We start from the raw sequence: 6,856 nt of genomic DNA, 5'->3' as shown, positions 1-6,856 counted from the left end.
TGGAAAATATTTTGAATATGTATTTTTATATCGATTATGAATTAGAAGTGCGCAAAAAGTAAGGTTCTGTCCTGGATTGTATTTTCATTTAAAAGGCAACTTTTACACGTACTTGTGACAGTAATTAAGTCATAGACTTTATTCTGTAAAAAGCTACTCAGTGACGCTGATTAATTATGTCAATGTACGTAGCCAAGTTCTCGTACAAGTAGGCTCTCGTCCATGTAAAAGGCGCTGATAGGATTAATCGAGATAATAGCACTGGTCCGTGGTGAATAATTTTGGAACATTACTTATAGCAACATACTTTTAAGTGTGTAGTTTAACAAAAAAAACCCTTCACTCGCTGTGATTATGTCGCTATCATTATGTCCTGGTGGCTCGTAAGTTAGCAGCATTACCTTCCTAAGTAAATGAGAAATTAAAGTGAGTTACGTTTAATCAAGGGTGCGACAATATTCGAATGGCAATTGCTGGCCTAATTTGCAGATTATCAGACTCTGAATAATCTCTTCGACATTTTAGTAAAGGTTTTACAAGTGTGTAAGCCAAAATGCCATTTTATGGCAGCTCTTACAAAGCCAAAGGGAAAAGAGCATCTCCAACTTAATCTTAAAATTTCTCCTTAAAATGTCGTGAGAAGGCAAAAAAAGGCTAAGAGGAATGAAAATGATGCGCATTAATATGACATAGTGGCTAGCGTGATTGGTGATTGGGTGCCAGAATTAAAAATGTTACATGCCGCAATATGCAAGATGAAGTTCCATTTGATACACCATTGGAAGCTAGCCTTAAATCGCAGTATTTAATTAGAAATTCTTGTTAAAAGATTTAGGGTGTTTTAAAAATTTCGATGAAAAGTACCTGCCTCTCCTTCCTATTAATTATTTCATTAAGCAAATTCATATCTTGTATTCAACGGATTTCTTTTTATTGCTTATCTTTCCCTTTTCATTTCCCTTAAATTACGCAACTTGACATGCCATACTGCAAATTTCACCAAAAAAAAAAAAAAAAAAACAATCACATAGTCCTAGAAACTTCAATTATGTGGGAAAAGCTAGAATAGCCTTAACAAAATATCTCTTTCCACATCAAAAGTTGTGAAACCTTAACTTACGAAATAAGTATTAAAATAGGAATCAATAGTTCGTTCTATATTCAGTAGTCAGAAAAACTTTGTAGTAAACTTTCATTGAAAACCTGAGCTATTACTCAGCTAATGATATTCTATGGTTGTCGATTGAAGAGAAACATTGCATGTTGAGCAGGAGCATTTTCTCGTAAATTGTTCACAACTTTAATTTACAAGCTACATTTGCCTTACGGAACATAATCTCATGCACAAATTTCGAAGTTTATCTAATTTTATATCTTAGGCAATGTGGTAAGGCATTGTAATGCTTTGTTTGTTTAACTCTTTGTTTAGGTTCCGTGAACACTTCTGCTGGGCTACATGGATTGCAGGTCATATCAGTAGCCTCCAAGCCCTTCTGCACATCGACAATGCGTCTGCGTGTTATGCCTTATCCTCATACATATTCAAGACTAGAAAAAGAACGACTTTCTGTGCACTTGTCAAAGTTCGGCTTTTTTAAATGAGTGCCCTCAAAGCAGCATATAATTATTACTGCCATGCATGTAGGCATGCCGTTAGATTAAAGTAGCACAATAATTCCTTTGATTACTAAAGTTATTGTAATTATGAGTCAGTATTACTCGAATTTTAACAGTAAACGCTCGACTATTTCTCCATCGATTTATATGAAGAACGAAAGAGTTGCTTTTGAGGTTTTGCTTTTCACATAAGCTAGGGTTAAAATTAATGGCATTTAACATTTATGTAAAGTGCACGGACGGGATAAGTTATGGCTCCCTTCAAACTACGCGTTGCAGGGAGCTCGTGTATTCACCCTCAAACAAAGGCTTCTCTGTTAGAGTATGAGAGCCCCTTTAAGTGGCCAGTGTTAAATCGCTTTAATCATCCCAACTGCTTTTTATCCACTAAATTCACCATTTCAAGGGATAATAATAAGGAAATTCACTAAAGTAATTATTTTCATCTTAAAGGTGTATCCAAAGTGCTATATGTGTATTGCATACTTGTAATACTATAATTGTTTGTTCAACTTGCGGTTTAGGTTTTCTATGGCCCCGACATTGAACCTCTCCTGGGAGACCTAGCCTCCGGACCATGCCAGTAGTCCCTCAGCCCCTCTGTACGTCGACAATGCATATTCTGCCAAATTATTGTCTCCTCTCTTCGTTAGAGAAGTCTCGGGGCGCTACATAAGGGTCGATTTAATAAGGTACTTTGTTTTATTGTGTTCTTCTTAAATTTGCGTCAGTTTCGCTGGAGCATCATTTAGCTGTTTCACAAGGCCAAATAATCTCATTTAGGTATGTTTAGTTAATGGGTGGTTTCAAACCTTCCTAATTAGCCCCATCTAGAAATGGTATAAACAAAAAAGCAACTATTACCATTTTTTTCAGAAGTTGTGAAATCTTACCGACATTGTTGGTATGGCTTTCTGATGTTCTGCGTCTAGATTCGACCATTATATAAAAAGTAGTAAACTAGAAAATACGTGTTCTTATTTTTTAAAGAGACAGTATTTGAACAACATTTCTAAATAAAATACTGCGTATACAGCCGCTATTCATGCACTCATAAGCTGATCCTGTTTCTCCAAATGTTAGCGTCTCCAGCAGTGGCTTATTGCAGCAATACCTTTGCCCCGCCTCTGCTTCAAGTTTTTTAGTCTATACTGAGTGAACACAGAGAGTTTAACCATGTTTAATGCATTCAATTGTAGGCTGGATAAATACTTCTGTATTAGAGAGACGGTTTATCAAGTGAATATAGACTTAAAGACTATTTTTCTTCCACCATTTTTGCTCTCTGGGGGTGACACGCTCGCGCAGTCAACACGAGGAGCTTTTTGGTGTGTGCGTAGACTCAAATTTGTTCATTATGGAGCTCGTTTTCATAGCCTTGGAACTGCGAGATTTTCGAGTTTATTGTGTGGAGGCAGTCACGCTAAGCAGTCTGTCAGTAGGCATAAATCGTTAATTGGTAGTCGGGAATCAGACCTAGAAATGCTCATCTTCTTTGTGATAGACATACTGTGGGTAGACTTAAATCAACGTTTAGACGCCTATTTTGCCAAGATTTAAGAGCTCACAAACTTCAAGGACCATTCAAGAGTTTTTGGTTCTTTGAAAAACCGACTCTTATTCTGACGGACTGGCATCAAGGTTTTTGCCGTTTGACTGTTGATTTCCTCGGGAGTTCTCAATGACACTCCTTTGATTATGCACTTTGTGGATGGATAAAACAAAGACGGTCAGTGAAAAAGAGCATACCCTTGATGAACTGTGGTCACAAACGCTGACTAGCAAACAGCTTCATAGCACATACTCATTGTTTAGTTTCATTGCAAGGGTAATTTCTTAAAGTTCAACTAATATTTGCTGTTTCTCAAGTCTGATCTTTTTTCATTTTTAAGGTCTTTTGTTCACTCCATGAAACACTTTTTAAAAACTAAAATTAACTAAAAGAGAGAGTAGTTGGGAGAAAATGAGTAATTTATTTAATTATTTAGAATCAAGCCTTTAAATATTTGTTTACTACGGTCGTCCTCTTACTAGCCATATCTTAACTAGTTTCGACAACCATATCAATTATTTTCGATTTCCGAGAAAATTTGTACCTTAAATTTAATGCATTTCCAAAGTGAGTAGAACGGTCTACGCCTACATCGCTCTGTTCGAATAACTAATTGGCAGGCCATTCGCCAAGTGTTTCCTAAGGCAGCAAAAAGTAAGGCATTATCTGTTTTCCTATAAGTATTTTCAAAAGGATTCGAAGTGCAACACTTTCGTCGAGCTAGAAGGCTCCCTTGGCACAGTAAAGAGGTCAGTCCTTATCGGTCGTTTTGGGATTTCGCACTGGTCCATTTGCAGATGCCCAGACCTATTCCAATAAATCTTGGGCCTTCCTACTGCCACCCAAGTGGCTCAGTCGGATAGTTTCTGTCTCGAAATCAGTGCACTCATCTCGTGGTCATCTTTGTAGAGTGAACATTTACAAAGCAAATATACAGTATATCGGAATGAAATAATGTCAAGTGCCGTTTTTGGCCCCACAGAATCAAGATGATTAGAAGAAGACCTGAATGCTATATCAGGATCTCAACCACTTGATGGTGAACTTTTCCTTTCCTTGGGTGAGGATCAAATGCTTCACTGCGAGAGTGGAGATGGTATCGTACTAGTTTTCTGCCTGTTACTGGAGTTTGTTTTAATATTAAGTCATTCACTCTGACACAGGTCAGGTTTTACTTATAATAGTAGGTATTTTCCCAATTGAATAGTATATAGAAGTTGACCATACCAATGTTAGTTTGGGATGATGCTCGAATATTTAATTATATATATGCACAAAGGGATGGTACTCAGGGCATACTACAAGCAGAGTTAAGTGACACGTGTGTCCCAGTGTTACGACTAATGACTTGCGTATGGTGCAGACTAGTCCAGACGCTGTTATTAAAGATGGTTTGTGCTTGAAAAGGGTGTGGTGATAAATGAAATGTCTCATTAGCGATAGCATAAAACTCGGAACTCCAGATGTCCATTCGCTCCCGCAGGGAACTTTAAGGACACCGTGTTAATGGACCACTTAGCCTGGGCAAAAATCTGAATGATGTCAACCTCCCAAAGATGCCCATGCGTTTGCCAGTGACCATCGACGCAGTCATTAGCAGTCATTAGCGAGGACGAACACCAGAGCAGCACGCAACGGGAGACCAATCCCCGCATTTCAATATCGAAAGCACTAGTTCATAAGCAAGTGTAATTTCAAAGACTCGGTTCACGCTGAGTTGAAAGTTGAATTTCCACTCTTGACCTGGACTGCAAAATGTCATAAGGTGGTTCAGGTGTGCTGATGGACTGGTTATACACTTGATAAGTGCTAGATGTACCACGAAATTTTGCCTCCTCCTCCAAAATGATTTTTGATTAGACTTTAATGTTTGCCCTATTTTCAACCTTCCAGAAGTATGCTCATTTGTATTGAACATCTCCAAACTCTGTCTGGGAATGGCTTTAACAGACTGTCTAACCCACGGTTTTATTAATGATGCTTGGATGTTGTAGCTCACGGTGAGCATTTAAAGTCTGCCTAATTACCGCAACTTGTTGCGGCAGCATTTTCACCACAAAATTTTATCGTGATTCCTATTCATGACGGCAATAAGTGCAAAAATATAATAAACCGGTAGCAGGTTTCTCGCTTTTCAAATGCTCATAGTCTTGATTATCATCTGTTCCGACTTTCCATGGAGCTCCTCCACCAGATAATTCTTTAATTTTGTTTGTTTTAATGGCACCCAAATTTCAACTTTGAATGAATTTATGTCAACATCTCTATAAAAACTAAAGAACATTTGTGTCCACATTATATCCTTAATTAAAGTTGGTGTTTACATTGGGACGGGAGTTGATGAATGACTGTCGCAACGAACAAGAAGGTATTCAAAACTGTCGCTTGTTATTTCCACATTTCTAAATCTAAAAGCTTCAGAACCATCCCCAGGGCCTGATATGCCAATAATCCACCTATAGATGTTGATTTTAGGACTTCGGTTTGAAGCAAAAATGCTGTAGCATTGTTTGGATATCACATTGTCCGGTAGAAACTCCAAACTATACGCCTCGTAATGATAATACTGTGATAAGGCTTCTCAAAAGAAGCTGATGCAGGGCGTTACTCATGTCTTAAAAAGAGCCATCAGATCATTCCCAATAGCTTTTTTAATGAATTTTTACCTATTGTTAAAAGTACTGCTTTGTTTGATTAAATGCATGTTCCCTACGCTGATATAATTCATTGGATTCACTCCATATTAATGTCCCTAGGGAAGTCCCACCTATTATTTGCTATGCATATTTTAACTTTTCAACTCAGCTCTTTTTATAACTTTTTATTAAAAATTATTTTTTATAGAAAGTGTATTGCTGAAGTACATAAGGGTTAGGGAGGGTACTAGCATGGCCTAGAGGCTATGTCCCTGATCGTATGTAAAAAAGCGGAGCCTCAGGTAACCCGCATTACTCAAAACGAAGAGTTACACCGTCAAATGTAGTATTTTGAGCCTCCCTCCTCTTCCGAGTGTCTTCTTGGTATTCCCCTTTGCCAACGCAGTCGATGTTGTATGAAGAGTACCCGCAAACCATTTGTGGCAGCAATCGAATTTATGTGCAACAGAGAACATACTTATCAGCATCGTCACTGATACCTCAAGACAATTCTACTGCAACTGGAGTTTTATCCAGTTTTGGAACCGTATTGGGGGAAGGAGGAGTGTGCTGACCATCGCGCATGTCCATCGCCTAATCAAAGTGTAGAGACATGTATCAAAGTACGGGGTTTAACATAGCTCAGCGCTAATAAGGTCTAGCGTCTGTTTATCTCCGCTACTATGTATTCACTTCAGTGGTGCTCAGCCACATACCCATCTGGCTTTTTCATATGGTGAAGAAGTAGAGGAGGTATCGAGTGTTGACTTAGTTGATATCTGCTTGCAGGTTCCCCAGGCAGCTCTGTAACAGACTTTTCTAGGTGACACTTCAATTATTAATAGCATCCCCGCAAAAAAGGACAAGCGTAAGTGCAGAAATCTAATGTCACTTTCTAACCTTCTGTTAGCATTCGTTGCTTATGGCCTCCTTCTGTCACGTTAATGTTTACCACTCAACAATAGTCATCCAGGTAGACGTCCTTTGGATGGTGTTCGCGTTCCTCTGCTTCCACCTTAACGCGACAAGACTTTCCTCAATGCGAAAGAAG

Source organism: Echinococcus granulosus (genome assembly GCF_000524195.1).
Source record: "Echinococcus granulosus chromosome Unknown EG_S00004, whole genome shotgun sequence".
NCBI classification, from domain to species: Eukaryota; Metazoa; Platyhelminthes; class Cestoda; order Cyclophyllidea; family Taeniidae; genus Echinococcus; species Echinococcus granulosus.
Note: the sequence above shows the minus strand (reverse complement) of the source record.